General features: G+C 38.8%; 1 protein-coding gene across 5 annotated transcripts in view; it reads right to left on the reverse strand.

Moving 5' to 3' along the window:
* BACH2 (BTB domain and CNC homolog 2) overlaps window positions 1-22,471 on the reverse strand; it is a 195,773-nt gene that overhangs the window by 155,586 nt on the left and 17,716 nt on the right. The window contains exon 1 of one of the 5 annotated variants that reach the window (XM_039343137.1): window positions 7,367-7,465. The exons of the other annotated variants lie outside the window; for them this stretch is intronic. The gene's annotated coding sequence lies outside the window, so the exon portion shown is untranslated. Of the gene's footprint in view, window positions 1-7,366; window positions 7,466-22,471 lie in introns of those variants that run through there. 5 annotated transcript variants of the gene reach the window in all.

Below are 22,471 nucleotides of genomic sequence, written 5' to 3' on the forward strand. Positions count from 1 at the left end.
GTGCCCCTGTAGGGTTCGGATTGTGGTCTCGAGATCTGCCCTTGCTTGCTCCCGAGATCTGGATTGAATCAAGATGTCGTCCAGATAAAACTGAACGCGAACCGGGATCAACCTGAGATGGGCCGCTATTACAGCTAGGATCTTGGTGAATACCCTTGGTGCTGATGATAGCCCGAAGGGTAATGCCCTGTATTGGTAATGTCGACCCGCGTAGGTAAATCTGAGGAATTTCCGGTAGCTGGGATGGATGGGAATGTGTAGGTACGCCTCTGTGAGATCTATTGAGGATAATAGATCGTCTTCCCTGACGCTGGCTAGGATGGATTTCAAGGAGTGCATCTTGAACCTCCTGTACTTTATGAAATAGTTCAGGCCCTTCAGGTCCAAGATTGCTCTCCACCCTCCTGATGTCTTTGGGATGACGAAGAGGATAGAGTAAAATCCTCTTCCCTCCTCCTTTGGTACCTTCTCTATGGCCTGGATTGACAGGAGGTGGGCTATGGCCGAAGTTATCAGCCTCGTCTTGTGTGCTCTTCTGGAGATGGGACATCTGATGAACCGGTTTGGTGGGGGAGAACAGAAGTCTAAGGTCAGACCATGCCTGATCGTTTCCAGAACCCAGGCGTCGGTCGTGGTCTGCTCCCAGACCTCGATGAAATTTCCTAACTGACCCCCAATGGGAGTATCCTGTTTGGCGTCACTTGGTACGCTTAAAGGATCTGCCTCCTGCTCCCCTATATGGGCGTCTGGACTGGAACTGGCCCCTGGCTCCCGGGCTCTGGCGATCCTGGGTTCGATCCTGTCTGGGGTAGAAGGATCGTGAGCCTCTGGGCCAGTCCCAGGATTGCCCTGATCGAAAGGGCTGTCTCCATTCCCAGGGGCTTCCTGGGCGGGAGCCCTGTCTCCGGAAGTCCTGACTGCCTCTCCTGTCTAACTTCTTTGATGGATGTACTAGGATTTTTTTCTTGTCTCTGCCTTCGCTGACATGTGGGTCCAGAATGGAACCAAATAGGGCTACTCCACTGTATTTGGACGTCGAAAGACGCCATTTGGACCTCAGGTCTGTCTTCCAATTTTTGAGCCATAGTAGCCTACGTGAGGCCACTGTGGCCGCAATGGATCTAGCCGCATACTTTGTTGCGTACAGTGAAGCGTCAGAGACAAATTGCGAGGCCGCGAGGAGCTTGGCCAATGTTTGGTGTACTCTGACCTGGTCTGGAGGCACCGTGCCTTGCAGTTCCCTCAGCCACATGATACTGGCCCTCGCGAAGAATGATGATGAAGTGGCTGCTCTGGCCGCCCAGGCTGCAGCCATATGGGAACGCCGGAGGGAGTGTTCAAATTTCTTCTCCTCAGGTCTCAAGACCTCCGCCATGTCTCCTGGAATCGCGGAGGTAGAAAATAATGAAATTAAGGGGTTATCTACAGTAGGAACCTCTAACATGTTAGAGAAGGAGGGAGATAGGTTGAAAAGCTTTCTTTCCGCGCTGTTAGGTGCCGGTGGGCTTGCAAGTGAGGACCATTGTTCCTCCAGCGTGGTCATAAAGACCTCCGCACATGGAATGTACTTATCTTGTGGAACCTTTTTGGCAAACAGAGGATTGGCCTCCTTGCTTGTTGAGGGCTTCTCATCCTGTACTGATGTTAGGTTGACTGTGGAAACAGCCTTTACCAGGAGTGATTTTAGGAGCGCTGGGTTAAAGAGGCCAGAGCTCGTCGCCTGCTCAGGTGCAGTCTCCTCGTCCTCCGAGAGGGGCATGTCTGACATGTCAAGGTCCACTGAGTCACCCTCTCCCAGTTGAGAGGAAGTTTCAGAGGTGCTGGTAGGGGGTGGCCTAGCCCGACCCTTACGGGGTGTGTGAAAGGCCACTTGCCCCTTAGAAGCCATGAACTGGGAGAATGCATCCTGCATGAATGCATGAAATTGTGCCGACCATATGTTCTCCTGCGCCTTGTCGCTGGAGTGAGGCGCTGGAGTGTGGTCGGGTGAAGAAGCTGGTGAGGAGGGATTGGAGGAGTCTAACTGTTCAGTTTCCCCAGGAGGAGACCAAGTCTTGAGCACTTCCTCGGCAGTAGGTTCTGTGCTGGGTGCCACCGCTGGGACAGGGGAAACCAAATTTGTCCCATTGGCATTGGTTCTCTGTGCCCTGCTAATTTGTCTTTCTAAAGCCAAATGTCTCCTCAAAGCCTCTCGCTCAGCTGTTTTAGACTGTCCCTTCTGAGAAAGGTGCTTTGTTTTAGCTTTCTTCTTCCCCCCCACCTCTGATTCAGAAGATCTGCGTTTTTGTTGTTGCTGTGGGGGGGACAATTGAGGGACCTGTGTGACTGAATATGAGACATTGTCTGCCATTGTGCCAGACACCCCGAGTAGGTAATGCCTGGAGTGGGGGAACAAGATACGCAGATCAGATGCAGATGCTTGGGGCTGAGCCCTCCTCTGCCTATACAAACAATGGCCGGACAGACAGGAGTCTTTGGACAGAAGATCCTGCAAGGCAGTGACTAAAGGCCACTATAGGAACAGTCAGGGAAAAATGCTCCTCCTCACCTCCTCACCTAGTCCAGACAAAGTGCAGTTTATATCTCTCTCTCCCCCAGTCTGTGGCTGTGGCAACAGACCACGATCAGAACGGTTCTCTTTCTTTTCCCTCTTCCTTCCTCTTGTCTCAAGTTCTTGAGATAACCACAGATCCTAGCATAAGGGCTCCCCCTTTGTCTGCAGGGAAATGGAATCCGGGTGGTGGCCCCGCCCCCAAGGGAAAAACGGCGGGTAGATCCGTTCGTTCAAAATGGCGAATGGGGAAGAAGCCACGCCTCCCAATGGTAGCCCGGGAATCCACGAGGTTCAAAACAATGGCGGATCTTTGACTTTGGCAATCAGTAAGACTCCTTTAGTCTTAAGGGGCTGCGCCTCTCCTCTAAGGAGAAAGAAATTCTCGCGCTAGTTCTGCTCTTGTCGGGCTGCTTCTCACGCCGCTCAGCTGGTCTATGCCGAGCGGCGCCGCGGTTTGCCGCTTTCTGCGCGGCTCAGCTGTTTCGCGCTGAGCGGCGCCTCGTTCTATCGGCCAAACCACTCAGCTGTTTGGCGGGCCCGGAGGGCGACGAGCAACCCGGTGTGAGGCCCCCGCGCCAAACAGCTGCTCGGCGGGCCGGAAATCGGCGAGCGATCCGGCCCGGCTCCAAGCCTCCCGTAAGTCCCTGACGCCCCACTCACGAGTCCGCCGATCCTGGCTGCCTCTCTCGAGTCCTATCAGCTGCCAGGAAACTTTTCTTTCAACTGGAGGAAGAGGGGATTCCTTTCTCTCTCTTTTTTTTTTTTTTTTTTTTTTTTTGAGTTAAATTAGTTTTGTTCTGAGAGCTGCCTCTCGCACTTCTACCAGGCTTCGAGACTGAGTCAAAACTGGGGTCACGCCCAAAGGAAGGGGTGTGGCCGAAGTTTTTACCCAGTCTGCCAGGCAGGAAGGCCGTCATAGAACCCATCCATTCATCCATTTGGACTCTACAGCCATCCTGCTGGAGAATGCACATGACTATTCAACTGCCACTTCCATGGCCCGGTTCTGAAAGGCTCAAGGCCTGGTAGTGGGACGCGATCTGGGGGTTGGGACTCCTGTTCTAGAGCCACTGTTTAAGTTATCATTAATATGACCTGCTGATATTTGTACCAAAATTAAGTGCATCAAGAACTTACCTGGTAAAAAACCTTTTTTCCTGTCCAAAAACAGAATCTTAAAACTTCTATTTATTTTAACATCTTTCAAACATTAACAAATAATGATAAATACATTCATTTAATCTACTATCAACCCAAAAATCGAATGAACAGGTCTAAATAGTCAGTGTTTTCAGTCCAGCCTATCTGTTGGACTACTGTTGTGGAAAAAGAATAGTTTCTTTTTCGTTTGTAAAAGAAAAAAAATATTAGTTTTCATAAAGTGAGCTGAATTTGGCTACTGCAGCAAAATCCAACAGTTATATGCCATCTTTATGCATACACACCCTATTCTAATATGTATTTTCAGGGCTTGGATATCATTTTACCAGATGCACTGAATGTTTAATTTACCTCTTGCACTAATGCAAAGGGGGGGGGAGGGGGAAAGATGCTAATTTTAATTGGTGCTGTGACAATTCAAGCAGAACTTACATATATGCAAAGTAAGCTTCCACGTAGTAGTGCATTAGTGTGTGTTAGTGATAACGCAAACATCTTTGCGTTACTCAGCAAATTAACACATATATCATATTAAACTATTAACTCTATATTTACTGAACTTAACAGAACTGAATATTATAATGTGGACAACATCTCTAACAATGTACATGCCTGTAAAGCTCACTCCATCAGTGGAGTAGCAATTAACTTTCAAAAGCAAAAGGCCAAACCATCAAGCAATTCATGGAATGGACAGAGGTCTACTAAAAGCTCTCATAAAGGGGACTTCGAACTTGGCCCTTTTATGACTTGTGGACTTCAACTCCCAGAATTCCTCAGCCAGCATGCCTGGCTGAGAAATTCTGAGAGTTGAAGTCCACAAGTCATAAGAGGGCCAAGTTTGAAGACCCCTGTGGTAATAGATAAGGGAAGAATAGCCATTTTGAGCTTGTTCTTTTTCACAACATTTTCGCAATGTCTCCCATACATTTTCAGAAAGTCTCCCAACCTTTCTAAGCACCTTTTCAGGAGGCTCTAGAGAAAAAAACTCAGTGAAAATTTCTGCTCATATTAACATATCAAAAGAGAAATTTTCCTTCTGAATAGTGGTACTAGCAGTAGTCTTACTTACAGAAAGTCCTCACTTAATGACTCTAAGAAGGTAGTCATTAAGTGAAACATCACATGACCACGTAGCTTAACATTGGCAGTTTGGTAGTCCAGGTTGTGGTTCTTAGTCCAGGACTGCATTGCTGTTAGAAAACAACCTCACAGGTCTCCTAACCTCCTATGCTTGCCTCTGCTTCAATTCCCTCCATCCAGCTATCGTCTCCCATCTCTGACCTTTTGGCCACCCTGCACTAGGCTGCCTGCCGCATCTCCCTCACCCCCATTTTCCTGCTCCGCACTCTGCTGTTCCTGCCATGTCCAGCTAATCATCTTTTTCCTCATCCTGCTGAGGAGGAGTGGCAGCCTGGCCCTTTTGTGAGGCAATGGCTGGTGCTTGTCAGCAAGTGCTTCATTAGCAGCACAAGCAAGATGGCGAAGGTCAGCTGGAGCAGCAGTGTTGGCAGGGTGCAAGGAGTGGGAAAGTGGGACAGAGAGCAAGGGGGTGGAGGCAGCAAAATGCAGGAGGCAGCAGGAGTGGCAAAGTATAGGGGAGAACAGAGTGGAGTGCAGGACAGCAGGGGTCGTTGGGATGGTGGAACACTGGGCAACCAAAAGGGCATAGCAAGAGGGGGCAGTTGAAGTGCCCCTTGCAGTCATAATTGTGGACAAGTTGCCAAGCACCTTAATTTTAAGCCATGTAAGCATTCAGGTACTGCAATGATCCTTAGTTTAAGGACTGGCATAAATACCATTCATTCAGTGCCATAACTTTGAATTGTTGCTGAACAAACAGTTTGTTAAGCAGCGACTACCTGTACATGGTTAATCTTATTCTTCCAATATGTATTATTCAGTCATGTGATTATAATAATCTAAAAGTATTTCAATTTATAATACACATCTTTGGGGGAGGGGGATTCCTAACGCTAAAATTTAGTTCTCCTAATTCCATTCTATAATAGTTATATTTCTTTGAAACTTCTTTAGTAGTTAAACAAAGGATACCTAAATATGAAGTTCCCAGATACCCTTTAAGTTTGCTTTATTTGATCGAATAAATATTAATACCAGTGGCCACTTTCAAGTGCAGTCTGATTCCAAGATAATATGTTTAGTTAAGATGTTGTAACTCCTTGCATAAATTGCACACAAAATATTTTCAACTGACATGTTTTAAAGGGTAAATACTTTTGCTACAAACAAGAGTGTGGGTACTAAAGAAATGCTATGTTAAATTGCAGCCAATAAAGTTGCTTTAATAATTTGCTTCATCACAATACTAAATTACACTATCCTAGCACAGTTTAATGCAGAAGTTCAGTTAGCAATTCAAATTGTGAGTTATAAAGATACCAGATTTCTTCAACTATTAATATACTCTGCATCTATGAACAACTGATTTAATACAATTAGCCCCACAGTAATCATAAGCAGGCAATCATGCAAATTTGTAGCTTATTGGTTTGAACTATAAAGTTAAATAAGCAAGAGAAATTAAATAAAAATGACTCAATACTAGAACATATTTACTGTAATACAGGAATATTCTCAATGCAGTATAATTTCATTTACGTTTTATAAATATTTAGATACTGTACATTAATCTTGTTAAAAGATGTTTCAGAATTTCATTCTATACGTAACAAGATCCATTGTGCTGATTTCTCTTTCAAGACCAAAGTATCTTAAAAATGGATTTATTTCAAATCACAATCGAGAAATAAAGACAAACAACACATTTGTGTTTTAAAGCTGCCAAGACAGATTGACATGTTTCGACATTACCCATTTTTTAGGTCTAACAGCCATTCTGAAAATAGTACCTTATGCTTTTCTCTTTTCTCTTTCCAAAGTATACAACTGTACAACAGAAGAAGAACCTGGTGTGAAAGAGAGATTAAGAATATTTCTATCCTCAAAAAGTTCTCAATTGAACTATGAACTGACCCATGAAATGTTTAGGAATCTTTCAGGATATTGGAATCATGCAGAACAAATTAATAAATGACCAGCATCTATTCTTAGATTTGGTGTGTCTCATGAACCTTTCCAGTGGCATTTTAAAACCATATACTTTCTATTTATTTCAATAAATCCAAGAAGGAAATGTTTGTAATCTACTTGGCATTTACCACACAAAAGTAATGAATGGTACAATCATTAGATTACCTCCATCTCCGCACCAAATTTAAGCGACATATACTTGGAAGCTTTCTTTTCAACAAGAAAATTTATTAAACTGCAGGACTTACAAATTCTGATTTGTAAAGGATGATTCTTTCTTAACTCTCTATTTCCAATAAATAACTCTATCCCTGGTCCTCACCATAGCCAACATTACATACTCTGGCAAACAACTCTAAAGTTTAAAAGAGGGAATGAGGGGCAGGCAGGGAATCCATAAATCTCATGAGGCTGGTAATAAGAAACCAAATACATTAGCTGTTAGATCATACCACTGAGCCTATTAAATACCAAACGACATTTGGAGAGAATTTCACAGGCCTGTTAAAACCATTCACTGTCATGTTTTCAGAAGCTTAAATTTCTGAAGAACACTGCTTGAAATATAAATATATAAATACACACATACATACATACAAGCAATAGAAGTAAAAACAATAGGACTCCTCAATCCAAATGCCAGCTTCAAGATAGCAGCACTTCTACAGATTTCAGTTCTTTCTACAAAAAAACTTGGAATCACGGAAGAGTCCAAAAGCTTATGAGCTGAGTTGATGAGCTATTTTGAGAGAAGTAAACTAGAGGAATTCCCAATTTAGCTGCACAGAGATTTCCTAGCCAATAACACTCTAGCGCCTGGCATGGGATGGAGCACTATCACCAGTTTTAAAATTAAAGTATGGCCTGGCTGGCATCTGAGATGATGTTTAGAAGTCAGAGACGCGTGTATTACCAAATAAGTCTATTTCAACAGGGCCAATTTCTTAGAGCACAGGTTTTATTTTTTTTAAAGAAAAATAGTGTAACACTTATTTCTTAATTTACAAAACTATCTCCTGAAAAGTTTTTCCCCCTCCTTGTAATGCAATGTGGACGAACAAAAATGTATTTATATAGAAGACAATGGAAGAGACTGGAATGAAATGCTTCCAAAGACAACAAAGAAAAAATAGAGAGTAGATATACTTTGTTCTTTTTTGTCTTTTGGCAAAGGTTTATGATTTGTGAGCACAAAAATAAAGAATGAAGTCTGAAAACAAATAAACTAATATTACTTGAAAATATAAGACAGGAATTAAAATTTAAATATTAATCATTTTTAGGACTTTTACTAAAATAATTGGTCATCAATCTTTTTTTAACTTGGGAAAAAACTATTTCCTTATTTGAATAGCTTATGCATAATCCTTGAGATAAATAATTAAGCCATGACTGGACAATGTCTTCTATATGTGGCTAACAATCTATTTCATTGATATGATTTATCTTTTTGTACATTTCTTGTTTTATTTTTGTATTATTAGCACTGCCCACACCATACTATCTGTTGGACACAAAAATTCAGAATATTCAGGTGAGAAAATGATGAGAGACTATTTGTGGCTTAATTCCCACAAAACAACAGGAAATCATCAAATTCTAAATTAGGTCAGATTGCTCTTGGAAAATCCAATGTAACTTTAAAGGTATTCCTGAACCACCCTTCCTTTTTGATGTCCAAATTGCAACTCTGACTAGGAATAACTTTATTTTGTTTTGGCTGAATCAATTATTGGAATAATCAACCCAGGGACATGTTCACACCTACCTTACATTCATCCGGGCCTGTGGCAAGGGACAGTGAGTTATCTCACTTCATCTTACTTGCCATCTTTTATTTTTTATTGATTTAATTCTAATTTGTTTTATTGTTGTAAGCTTCCCAGGGGTTGTTAGGAGTTGGAGAGCATGCAAGTTTAATAAATTATGGTTCGTCACCAGTGGTGGGATTCAAATATGTGAACAACTGGTTCTCTGTGTGGATGCTGCTTCCGGAAGTCCATTCTGGCCTGGGCAACAAAAAATTAGCTATCGGTTCTGCTGAAGTGGTGCGAACTGGCTGAATCCCACCATTGTTCATCACATAGTCAGACAGATGTTGAGACTTTATTTGGCATTTTTGTCCGCCTATCAAGTCATTCCAAGTAAAGCGATCTTTTGCGATTGTCTGATGGTGAATATATCAATGCCAATGATGGGCAAGTGGTGCTCCAATTGTTTTGGGTTTACAACCAAGGCACCTATTACGATTGGTACTACCTTTGCTTTCTTTTGTTACAATCATTTTATTTCTATTTGCAGGTCTTTGTATTTTGCTATTTTCTCCACTTCTTTTTCTACTATTCAGAATTTATTCTCTTTCTTATCAACAATTGTCAAATCTGGGTTATGTGGTAGGCTAGCTGTTGCAAGAAAATGGCACAGACTAACTACAAATGGCATCACAAAGTAGCAACACTGGTGCATTGGACGTTCTGCAAGAAATATCATTTGTCTACAAGGAAGAAGGGGTGGGATTATAAAATAGAAAATGTAACAGAAAATGATAAAATAAAATGCTCTGGGACTTTAGAATTCAAACTAATAGACACCTGCAACATAATAAATGATTACTGTTGTTGTTATTAATTATGATAAGAGCTTATGGGCGATTCTTGGAAGTTACTCAATTTTCTGTTGGAAAAAAATGCAACTTATAAAATTTAGACTAAAACGAACAGGCCTTTGCAACAATATTATTGCTGCACACTGGTTTATTAGCATAATTCAAAGTGCTAGTTATAGAATATTCTTAAAATGCTTGGGAAAAAACTATTTGACCATTTCTCACTATATGACCTATTTTCTAGAAATCCCTTGATACTTTTGAAATTTGCTTATGGCATACACACTTTGCATAATGAGCATATACAAATTTAGATCATTTCAAAGTTTCAATTTTTATTTTGTCATAACTTGGATTCCTATATATATATATATATATATATATATATATATATATATATATAGAGAGAGAGAGAGAGAGAGAGAGAGAGAGAGAGAGAGAGTATGGCTATTTTGAGAGACATATTAACTTTTATTTAAAGTTAATTTAATCAAAATATCACTTTGAATAACTCCTATTAACTCTAGTATATATACTGGAATGGGGCTAAAATAGGATTTCAACCAACATACTTCAGTTTCAAGCTTTGCTCAGCAAGTATATGCAATTCAATAAAATTCTTGCTAAGTAAAGATACAGTGAAAACAAATAGCTACTCTGAAATCGTTACTTGATATAACAGCTATTTCTGAAGCTCACCAATCCCAATGCACTAATAGTAAGCAGAAATGAAAATGATACACAAGTATTGGGTGTTACTTTTTTTCAGTATTATTAGCTTGATTCTTTGAACTTTGATATTTAGCTAAGTAGTAAAATTCTTTCTCCTACGTATATAGTTAGTTATACTTTAAATTTAAGTACAATTATTCTTTCTTCATACTCATACGGCTGCTAAGTATTTCCATACATTTAATCTGAACTTTGACAAGAAAAAATTAAACTACAGATTAGTAACAAATCAAAGAATGAAAGACTGAAAGGGATTCTCCTTTGAGGCCATCACAAATGTTATACAGAAAAGCATGCAATGAAAGACAAGCAATTGAACAAACTGAAAATATATGGTATGATATTGCTGAAATAAACATTTTGGAAGATGGGACTATCATTTAACTCTAAAATATGCCTAAAGCAAGCACAGTCAGAAACCTATTAAAGAAGAGAGATAAATATGCCCCAGAATGCATTGTTTCAGCCTTAAAGCATTATATAATGACATAAAAACACTTATTCAACAAAACACTAATAACAACTGATGTTATTGTAGAGGAAATTGCATTTTTCTCTATTTTATGAGCTTTTTAAGAAGTTTTCCAACAAAAATAGATCTAACCACAAGAAATATTTGCATTCCAGGCTACTGAGAAATTGGTTATATAGAAAGAAAGAGATTGGGCCCATTTTTTGAAACAAAATGTACAGAAATGTAAAAAAGTTTTGCAAAATGTTAAGACCCAAGATAAATTTGAAACAAAGAAGAGGCTTGTCTGATCATAGCAGAGAGAGGGGGGGGGGGCTCTGATCCATTCCACGCACACACTCAAAACATACTGTTCATGTTCCTTACACTTCTGAATAGCAAACTCAGGCCTTCTGGCTTGAAGAAAAGGTACTAACTACTAATATGTTTTCACACATATTCCTTTGATATGAGAAAGACTGAGGGCCATAAATTAATTCAGGCAAGTACTCATAAGCTATCAATATTTGAACCCACCGATCAGTGTATAAAGAAACCAAGCCACCCTATGTGTGAGTCTATTAGTTTTAAAACACAGAGAGCAAAGGTGTTAATGGAAAACAACTACATTTCCCTCAAAGGAAGAGGGACTGTGGAGGGCAGGAGCTGATGTAGTTGGTTTATAAAAGTCCTTACAACTTAGAGTAAGGTTGGAAGTTGAAGGAAGCTGTCAATTAGAAGGTTCATGATATGGAATTCATACCATGACATGAAACGAAAAAAAAAAAATCTTTTTGTATTATAAAATAAGATTTTTTGGTGTCCAAAATGGCATCATCTCCGTCTACTGCACAACTGCAAAAGTGTTAACTAGATTTGGAACGGACAGCTCAATGTTAAAACAAGGCTTTGGGTGAGGACAGAAAATTATGATTTGTATTCCTTTCCACTGCTGTCATCAACAAGCTTGCTTATATTGAAAAACAATATAGGGTTGCAGATGTTCCTCCAACAAGAAAAAGACAATGGAGAAGTATTCTTTTGAGAATTTGTGGAATTTTTGAGCAGGAAGGCTTGCAACAAAATGGCATGTGCAAGACATCTAAAAAGGAAAAAAAAGAGTTGAAATTTCTAGAAAACTATGGCTGGCATTACCTCAAGCAACAGGTTTTTGATGTTATGAAATAATGGTACTAATTATAATGATGGTGGTGATGATGATTATGATAATAATATAGTACACTGTTTTTTCCCCATGGGCCAAAATGACTTTTATTGACCTTGGATCTTTGCCATTTACTCATTCTCAGGTTGTTGTGATTAAGAAAAAGTGGAGGGAGTGCTAGGAATGCTACTCTGAATTTCTTGGCTTGGTTTCTTTCCACACCCATATTCAGATTCCAATATTGTCAGCTTGGAAGTACACCCTGGAACTTTTTTGGATAGTCTTAATTTTTTTTTTGAAGAGTTCTGTATTTCTTCTATCAAGGGATTATATAGGATTATTTTTCCCAGGAGCCTCTTTGCTACAATTTGTTGTTCTGCTACCCACGTACACAACATCTCGAATGCAATACCCTGCTAAGGCTTTAGAGTTTCTCATCCTCAGGGAACAACAAAATGCAAGGTGTTGTTTTTTTTTTTTAAAGCATATTTGTGAACTCCTAAATAAAGTGTCGGTCTGATGTGTACACTGAGGGTAAAGAAAAGTGCGATCTACCTGGCTGTATTTGTAATTTCTTCCTTTTAAAATCCCTAACCCTGCTGATTTGGTCTACCAATACGTATTACTTCACATTACTCATGGATTTAATAACAATTTCAGTCCTACTGAAAAATGGATCTTCATTAGTCTTGCTCCAAGAGCTGAAATTTAAAAATGAAGAATAGCAGGTCTCGCAATATACATCCTCATCTATTAACATCAGTATGCTCCCCCAAGCACAGAAAGATTGCCCTCCATGAAAACTTGAAAATGCGTATTTATATTTTATTTTTCAAATTAGTAGTTCAAGGCCACACATATGGTTTATTCCCATTTTATCTGACAAACCTACTGTGGTTGTGCAAGACTGGCATCAAGCTAATGGGTCTTAATACTCCAGAAGAGATCAATCTCTGTTAACTTTATGAACAGCAATAGTCTTGGTATTCTGAGCATAGCCAAGACAAACTGCCCTTCTAATTTTCCATGGCACAGCATATTCTATGGAACTGTAGAATATCCAATACTGGAGATACTGTTTTGAAAACTACTTGAGAACATCTAAGGACCTATTTCTCCGACACAGAGACAATCCTGATCTTGCAAAGTAGATGAAAGCTATGTTTCAAAATAAAAGAGAATTTCAGTGAAAGGATTCAGATTAAAAAGGGCACCAGCAAAATCACCGCATACTTGTTGACACCTCTTGCCCTTTGTAGTCTTACGAGATAGTCCTGCTGTCAAGGATCCCTTCAGGGCTGAAGAGTATGGTAAAGAGTTACAAACTCAGTAGGAATCAGGTCCAATTTTGTTCAATCAGAATTGATATCTTCTAGCTTAAGATAAAGCATTAAATCCTTACTATATTTGAATTCCAAGTAACTTCATAACTGTTTCACTAACTTAAAAGAGTGTGTACAATACTGTATTCTGAAACCAAACCTCAGGTATAACCAAAGTAGTGAATAGTGAAAGCAAAGCACAGATCAAAATTTCTGTAGCACAAAAAAACATCGCAGTAAACAGTAGCAATTCTTACAATGTAAGCCAAAGGATGTGGGTGTTGTACCTCTCCCACAGCTTCTCCCCCTTTCACTCCACCCACATCTGGCCACCTGTAACTGTCTCAGAGGAAGCCAATTGTCTCCTATGTAATTTCCAGCTGCACTGCAACAACCACAGAATAAGCACTACAACTAGGTGCTTATAAAGAGTAAATGTATATATGGAGTCTGTCCAAAGGGTAAATCAATGTCCCAGTATTATTTTGCTACAATGTATTAAGCTGGTTGCAATAACAAATTAAAATGAAGTTAAAGTACAACTGATCTCTCTAAGCACTAGTAGTGCAGAAGTCGCAAATAAAAATTAAGCATTCAACATATACAACCACAGGAAAGAAATATTGCCATTCTGACAAGTCTTTTCCACTTTTGAATAAACCACACTAAGCTGGATGATGATGAGAAATAACTTCCTTTTGACCTTTTGGTATCACTATGATTCACAATACTTTTTCCCTCTATAAATCAGGGTAGTCCTATGCATCTCTCACAACCATTTTCATAACAAAATTCTACAGTAAAACAATAGAGCTTTTTATGCATGCTTTGCATCACTTTTTTTTGTAAGTAACACATTTACATGAATGCAAGTTTAATCATTATAATAAATTCAAAGTTACAATCAACTGCCACATCATATAAACTCTCAAAAAATGTCCTGTTTATAAAATATTTTCCTTCTTAAGTGAGACTAACCCTAGTTTCCAGTAATGGTAGATTTTATATACTTCATGAGCTAGAGATACAAATGAACCAATCAGTGAGAAAACAGACTAGTTGTTGATAGATCAAACATTTTTTGCTCTATCCATTATCAATAGCTCAAATTTGAGGATAAAAAGAAAAGCTCATAATTGACTTTCATTATTGATGAAAATTTATGTCACCAGGATTTTGTTTCTACGACATTTCACTTTTCTGTGTAAAATGTCCAAAGGACAATTATTGTAATGTATATCCCCAATGTTAAATATTTGTCTATAACTATTACATTGGTGCCTCACCTTTCTTCCAAGGATCCTGGAGAAACATCTGAACTATACAATTATTCAGGTAGTCCTTGATTTATGAATGGTCCAAAGTGACCAAAGTTATGACAGATCTCGCTGGGGGACAGTTATGACTTGGATTCAAAATTCTGATGGCTGCCCCCTGGTCACATGACCCACACTTCGGATGCTCAGCATATATGGCCATTTGCAGCACTCTGCAGTCATGTAACTGTGTTTTATGACAGTTTTGCTAAAAACCAGCATTTACCACTGGGTTTGCTTAACAACTGCCTCAAAAAAAGTCATAAAATCAGATTGGTCACATGGGTGACCTGATTTATAACCATCAAAATTTATGACCGTAATATGCAGACTCCATTATGGTTGTAACTCAAGGACTATTTGTAAGTTGAACTAGGCTGATTTGACCAATAGTGATTGCTTAAGCAATATGAAGTCTAATACCGAAAAAAAAACCTGAATCTGAATTCCTATTGAACATGATGGTAACAAACACTTTTAGAAGTGAAATAATATAAAAAGATTGAGATCATCCTGATTACTACTATACTTTCTAGATTACATGATTATGAAATAAAAATCAAATCAAACCATGATTTGAAGCCGTATAAAGAGACAACTCAGTCATTAAAATAAACTGGTTATTATGTGAAACTGAAAATGTGCTTATGATTTTACTTCAGCTTTCCTTTGCAAAGTTCATAAATGCAAATATTACTTTTTCATCATTGTCGTAACTAAACAAATTATGATGTGTAGTTACTAAACAAGACAGCTGCTAAACAAGGACTATTTGTAAAAGGTCTAAATTCAAGTCACCTTTCCACCACAAACAATAATCAATAAGGCTAACTAATATCATAGAGATAAAAATCACAAAAAAATAATTTAATGTTAATTCTTAATTAACAGTGCCGACATAAGGTTTGTTAAATCAAATCACATAAATTATGATTCAGGCAAACTGAACTATAGAGTGCTTACACAATCTATGTCTAATAGTCCACCTAAAAAAGGCTCTCTCTTTTTCAAAGCCCCAATCTGCTCTTTTCTTTTCTCCTCCTTACCCTTCCCAGTGTAAGTGCCTGACACTAAAGAAGGAGGAAGAGATGGCGAGTTAAAAAAAAAAAAAAGGAAAGCAAAGATTTAAATGCCATTTTTAACTGCAATGCTTCACTTGAATGACTATTTAAAGTAGTGGTTTACTTAACTGAATTGAAATGCACCTGCATAGTGAATCACTGACAAGGCTGCCAAGAAGGACTTTCATCTGAAAGCTTCATAAAATGGATTCAGCTACAATTTAGATTTTTAAAAACACATACAGGGGGGCCATTCACATTTCTGTTAGGAACTTTTCCATTAGGAACCCTTCCAAACTTTCCAAGCTTAGATCCAAGTGAAATGAAAGAGGCTTCAGCCAAGAAAGAAATTGCCTCTTTATAGGGTTTCATTGCAGCACTATATCAAACATTGTGGTTGTAATTTGGAAAGTATACTAGCAATCAGGGATGACCTCAAATTTTTTAACACTATTTCATTTCTAAAAGTGCTTGTTATCATTATATTCAATGAGCTCTATTTTGTAGTTTGTCCTCTTGATACACAGAAATTGTAGGTATTAACTACTATATGTAGTTCAGGGATAAAAGTCCTAAAATGCTTTTGATAAACGCAAAAGTTGTTTACACATTAGCCTATCTTGGAGGGACACTAGGTAAGATCCAATCCAAAACAAACCATCAAAGACCTCAAGAACAATTCATTCAACAATTCACAGAATAACTGCTCAAAATGCACCACAAACGGGGAACTGGTGACTCTGCAGGTATTGTGCTGGCAATGTCCAATCTTTCATGACTGGCCAGGCTGGCTGGGTTAATAGGAGATGGAATACAATAATATTTTACGGTTCATTATTTCTATACAGGAAGGCACTTTTTTGAATAATACTGCCTTCAAAATTCAGAGCAATACACTAAAGGTAAAAAGAAGCTATTCAGCAAGTTTTCTCCTTGAATCAAAAACTCAAGAAAAGCCCTCAGTGACCTAACACCGTGGTGGCAAACCTATGGCATGTGTGCCACAGGTGGCACGTAAAGCCCTCTCTGTGGGCATGCGCACCGTCGCCCCAGTCCTAGGCCTTCAGCTGGATTTTATAAAACCTTTTCGCTTTAGGCCTCCGCCGCCGTGTGCAAAAAAAATATGTTGAATCAATCAATTTCAAATTCTCATGGGAAAAAAATGATCTTGCAAAGTTGGAATTGAACTTTTTAGTCCCACCGAGTCTGCCATTATAACTGCAGCCACGCCCACCCAATTGGCCACGCCTACCCAATTGGCCACATCCACCCAATGGGCCATGCCCACTTGGCACCCAACGATACATAAGTGGGTTTTGGGTTGCAGTTTGGCCACTCGGTCTCTAAAAGGTTCACCATCAGTGGCCTAGCAGAAAGAAAGAAATTTAGAAAGGACCTGCCATAATAAATCAAATGGTGGTGGATAGTTTATACTTTCAGACTTGCAAGACTGATATCAGCTCTCCCAGGTAAACCAGACAGGAAACACAACTAGATGAATTAATTCTACTTTATTGTATTAGCAGAATCTTGTAAATCTGAAAGCACAAGCTTCCCGCCGTTTTTAACTGCTTGATCCATTAGGCTGTTCCCGTTTCTCTTGTCTGGTTGCTTCCTAAGGCACAAGGTCATCCATACTTTCCATGGGAGGGAGGGAGGAAGGAAGGAAGGAAGGAAGGTTTCTGACATTCTCTGTCAGCTTCCCACAAGGAAATTAATGGGAAAGCCGACAGGAAGTTGGAAGTCACTCCCGCTCCCACTGATTTCTTGCCCACTTGTGTTTCAGTAAAAAAATATCTCTGAAAAGATGCCTCAATTCTGGAATATATAAACTTAACTATAAATGCTCTTAAATTTTAAATAGGCATTGTAAAAGAGCGAGTTTGCTGATGTAAGATAGTCAATCAGCTACAATGCAAGTCTCCTTAAGATATTTCTGAATTCTTAAATCTGCTTTTACATCAGTTACTAGTGTTGTAGAAGAAAATGCAGAAAGGATAGAGAAAAAGTAAAAAGGGAATAGAAGATTCCAAAAGGAAACAAGAAGTCTATGTGGCTTCATAGAGCATAGCTATTTAATTATAATCAGTTAAACAAACAATGCATGGTTCAATTCCCACAACATACTAAATCAAAAATCAGATTAACATGCTTAGTATACAGTATGTACCAGGCCTGTATTTACTGGTTTCTCTTTTCTAGAATATAACTGTTCTTGTTCCTTCACTGTTCACACCACCAATACTTAGTTGGTAAACGGAAACAGTCATCCCAAAATGTCAAAACAGTTCTGAAATTCTATAGTTTGCTCTGTCCTCTTTCAAAGAAACTTCAAAATTCTCAGCTCTTTCATTTAAATCATCAAAATAAGAAAATTAATGTGTGAGTAATTTTCATTATGAAATAACCAGCAGATGGCATTTTTAGAAATATTGCAGTTTACACATTATACGCTTATGGGTTGAAAGATTTGATTCCCCTTTTGGGTTGTTCAAATTATTTTTAACTGTAACTCTGATAACTACGTATACCATTGTTATGTTGCAAACTATATTGGCTCTCTACAGGTTTCCAGATGCAAATTAAGAGCCGATTGCCACCTATAAAGCCCTTTTTTTTTTTCATGAATGGGACCTGAAGCATACCCATGCTGATCTTGTGGAATGGGGCAGGCACAATCAGGTGAATCTCAGTGTGGACATGCTTCAGATGCCATTCATCTCACCCCCCCCCCTTGCTTCCAATGGCCTCAATTTGGCTGATTTTCTATAAGGCAGGTCACTTTTTTTTTTTTAAGTTGGGGAGCCATAGACCTTCTTTAAATAATAAATAAAGGGGAATGTCAAGCAGTTCATCAAATGTATTCAAGTGGCCCTCATTCCTTCACTTGCAGGTTTCTTCCTTGAAGAAGCTGATGGCTCTGTGCAAGACTGCTCATGATTCTGCCTTGCTGCAATTAACCACACTCCCCAACGTATTTCAACATAATTGCTGGAGAACAACTCTTTATGTTCATAATTAGCCACTGAAAAGATATTCTTTTTTCCCAGGCACTTAAAGAGTACTGTAAGTGATGAGGAGCCTATTCCAGTACTTTCACTCTTAAACCACTTCTGTGCCTATAAGCAAGTGGCTTCTTTCTGCAACAGCCTGTTTGACAATTGCTTGGTGGACAGAGGCAGAAAAAGAATTCTGGGGAACCTTGAAAAGGCACCTCCCATGTATCCTTGTTGAAGGAACACCCTATTATATTTAAAAGGGCAAACTTTATTATTAAAAAGGGCAATTCCAAAAGATTCCCAGAGCCTCAACCAAAGGGCATGTTTCATGTATCATTTCTTTTCATAAAGAAAAAAAACCAGCTTCTCCTCTAGGGCCTGGGGCAATTATCATTTTGCGCTCACATTCTATGGACTACCGGAATCTCTGTGAAAATGTGGGTGATGACTACAGCTGACAAGCTTAATGTTATGGCATGAGGATTCCACTTTCTCAGGCAGACTGGATTTAGCGAGTGAAATTTAAAAATTTAAATGCATAGCTTCACAGGGATAACTGACTGGTGAATCTAATTCTTTTAAGGAATCAACTAAAAGAGGAGATATGTGCAAGGAAAAAATAGAAATATGGAAAGTGAAAAGCATTAATTAGAAAGCAAACTATTTTCTTACTTATAGATAGCTGATAGTCACATTTTTTTTGTTTTTTCTGCTTCTATTTTTGTTTCCTATACTTTTTGTTTTTTTACTAAATTCTTCTTTTTAGAATTTATAAAATTCTTCAACGCACCGTAGCTCTTTGGCCATTTTATTAATTTGAATAGCACCAAAGTGATTTAATTTAAAATACAGAAAAATATACATAATAATGGAAAATAAAATTGTTAGAGTGGCAAAATAGAATTTAAAGGAAGGTGATAAAATATCTGGGTTGAAGACTGCATAAATTTGCATACACTGGCATATACTTCATCTAGTGTATTAATCATCAGGTTTAAAGAAGGAATTATACTATAATTCAACTATTAAACCATGAACTGGAATTAACTATTGTTTGTTTTCTTCATACTTCTATCTTTCCACTAAGAGCTTTGTGGTTAAATTTCAGTATAGGGACATTAGATTCCACCAGGTGGAAGGAAACCTCAATTGGCAGACAAACAATGAGAAAGACAAATTAATGTTTCACACATCCTACTTAAATTCAACCTACAAAATAGAGAACTAGGAGAGGCAGAAGAAAAATAAAGAAAGACAGAACTGTGATTCTCTCAATCTGTTACAGCTTGGCACTCTTCCAGAGATGCATGGATCTAGCTGGCTGAAAATACTAAGAGTTGTAGTTCAACACATCTGAAGCATGCTAAATTAGATAAAAAAGGGCAATGCAAAAGAATTGTAGGAATTTTATATTCATGTATTCATGTATATATAAGCATCAGGAATCTGATGACTGATCCTAGTCATTTAGAAAACATCTGTTGAACATCCCCCCTATCTTTCCGGTGAATTATATAGGATGAAGTGAGGCTACAGTCATTCTCAATATAATCACCCACTCCAGGGGAGACAGTGCCCACCCCTATTGTTGACATTCTGAAAATAACTTAAGCTTATATGGTTTCACTAAGACTTGGTCCAGCTGATTGATTGAGGATACTATCTTGGCTTTTATCTTTGTGTTTTTCACTGGGTTTTATTGTGACGTTGATAGGGTTCCCTTCCCCCCCCTTCTTCTATGTATATATTGTACATCACCCAGAAACCTTCAGGACTGGGTTGAGTTAAAAGTATTTTCAATTAAATAAAGAAATAAATATTCTGAATTGCACCTTCAGTGAACAAAGTAAAAAGTATGTAGAATGCCGTAAGGTGACTTGTGAAATGCAGACACATCATTTCTTTTGCATGAGGCTTCTTAATTAAAAATTTAGACTTCAGTGCATCTCCATAACAGGCTTACAACATTCCAAACTAATGCTATAAACTCAAGATACGCTCTTCCAGAAAAGAAGGTGTAAGAACCAAATTTCCTTTGGTTTGTCTAATTCTAGCTTACCTGTACAACACTGGTAGTCTCCTCTTAATGACCACAATGAGGACCAGCACCTTGATCATTAAACAAAGTTGTCACTAAGTTAAACATCAAAATTTTATGACCTTATACCAATTTTATTTTGCTTTAGAGACCTAGGAAGATTAAAAATGTGAGGATTGGTAGTAATTTTTTCATTACTATGATAATTGCGAATGGTTGCTAAGTGAGGACTACCAGTACATCAGGTATCTTTATTACAGATAAATTCATTCCTTTTCCTCCAATAAAAAGCTTTCAACTTCATCACATTTGCTTCCATGTTGACTGTGGGTTATATTGCATGTCACCTCAGCCTGTCATGTCTCACTTACTTAAAGGTAAACATGAATATATAACAAAATGTGTGCATGTATGAATAAATGATATTTATATACACTCACTTCACAGAAACTGTGGGCAATTTACAAAATGCAAATAAATGCATAAGATAAATAATAACAAATCTTGGTATACAACCATTATTCTACCCCAGAATCTGCAATGTAATTGCATCCCAAATGTCAAAAGCTCCATAAATAAACAAGTTCTGCTTAATCACCCTCCTAAAGATTATCAATGCCATTCAAACTTATAGGGGGACCCACAAACATCATATCCTGGACGTTCAACTGATGAATGCTGGGATGCTTCACCTTTTAATTCAGGAGCTTCAAACAATTAAGGTATTTAACATATCTTTCATCTGATATGATGCAAATTGGACCCAATCTGACCTAAATCTTCTCCTAAATCTTGTTATCCACTAGGAGACAATTAAAGATTACAAAATTATATTGCATGAAGTTCATTGTCAGAAAGTTGGTCCTTTGATCTGAATAATATATACCAGTGATGGCGAACTTTTTAGAGATCAAGTGCCCAAAAACTGGCCCCGCCCCCACTCCACCTTCTGCCCCGCCCCCTCTCTGCCCCCCATCCCCCACCTCGCCTGCCCACAGGGCCATTCACTGCCTCCTGTGCCCACTGCAGATCACCCAGGCAACCCAGCAGCGCTATGGTGGTCACGCCCTCTGCCCGTGCCCTGCAGCATCAACTGTGCACGATGGCCTGTGAGGGCAGAATCTTGTCTACGGTGCCTGGCTGCCATGTCCATGGCTGCGCTGCTCCGTGGGGCCCCGCTCAGGGGTGACTCTCCTTCGGGGGGGGCTGCTGGAGAGGAGGGGACTTGCAGGGGGAGGCAAGGCTGGGGCAGCGGCACGTGTGCCCACAGAGAGGGCTCCGAGTGCCGTAAGTTTGCCACCACTGATATATACTGTACTTAAACATTGGTTTTAACTTAACTTAAACTGTACAGTAATCTAACTTTAACTTAAACTGTACAGTAATCTAAATTTTTGCCCTTCTGAATCGACCATTATATTTCTACTAATATTTTAATATGATTTTATAACTTTGCCAGAGGTAAGTTAACTCTCAAAAATTCAACAAAGCAATTTTTTAATGTTAGAGTATTAGAGTTTCAAATATTTATTTATTTATTTATTTAATTTTATTTATATGCCGCCCAATCCCAAAGGACTCAGGGCGGCGTACAAAATTAAAACAATCATCTAACAATAAAACAATAAAATAATACAATCATACAGCGTGTCCGATCATATCCCGCCCCCCCCCAGGGACATCAGCCCCAGGCCTGCCGGAACAGGAGAGTTTTAACGGCTTTCTTAAAGGCCGGCAGGGTGGGAGTAGTTCGAACCTCGGGGGGAAGTTGATTCCACCAGGTCGGAGCCACCACAGAAAAGGCCCTTTCTCTTATTTAGCAAGTTTATCATAATATTGAGGTTAGAAAAACACACATTCTTGAATATAATGATTTCATTAATATAACAGTAGAAACAATAAGTGCTAGTGGTTTGTTGCAGTAATGTTTAGTAAATAAAACAACAAAAGAAGCATACTTTTGGACAATTATCTATTTGGGGAAAAATAAAACAACTTTAGTCTGAAAACTTA

Source organism: Crotalus tigris, unplaced genomic scaffold, assembly GCF_016545835.1.
Source record: "Crotalus tigris isolate CLP2741 ecotype Arizona unplaced genomic scaffold, ASM1654583v1 scf7180000017833.3397121, whole genome shotgun sequence".
NCBI lineage: Eukaryota > Metazoa > Chordata > Lepidosauria > Squamata > Viperidae > Crotalus > Crotalus tigris.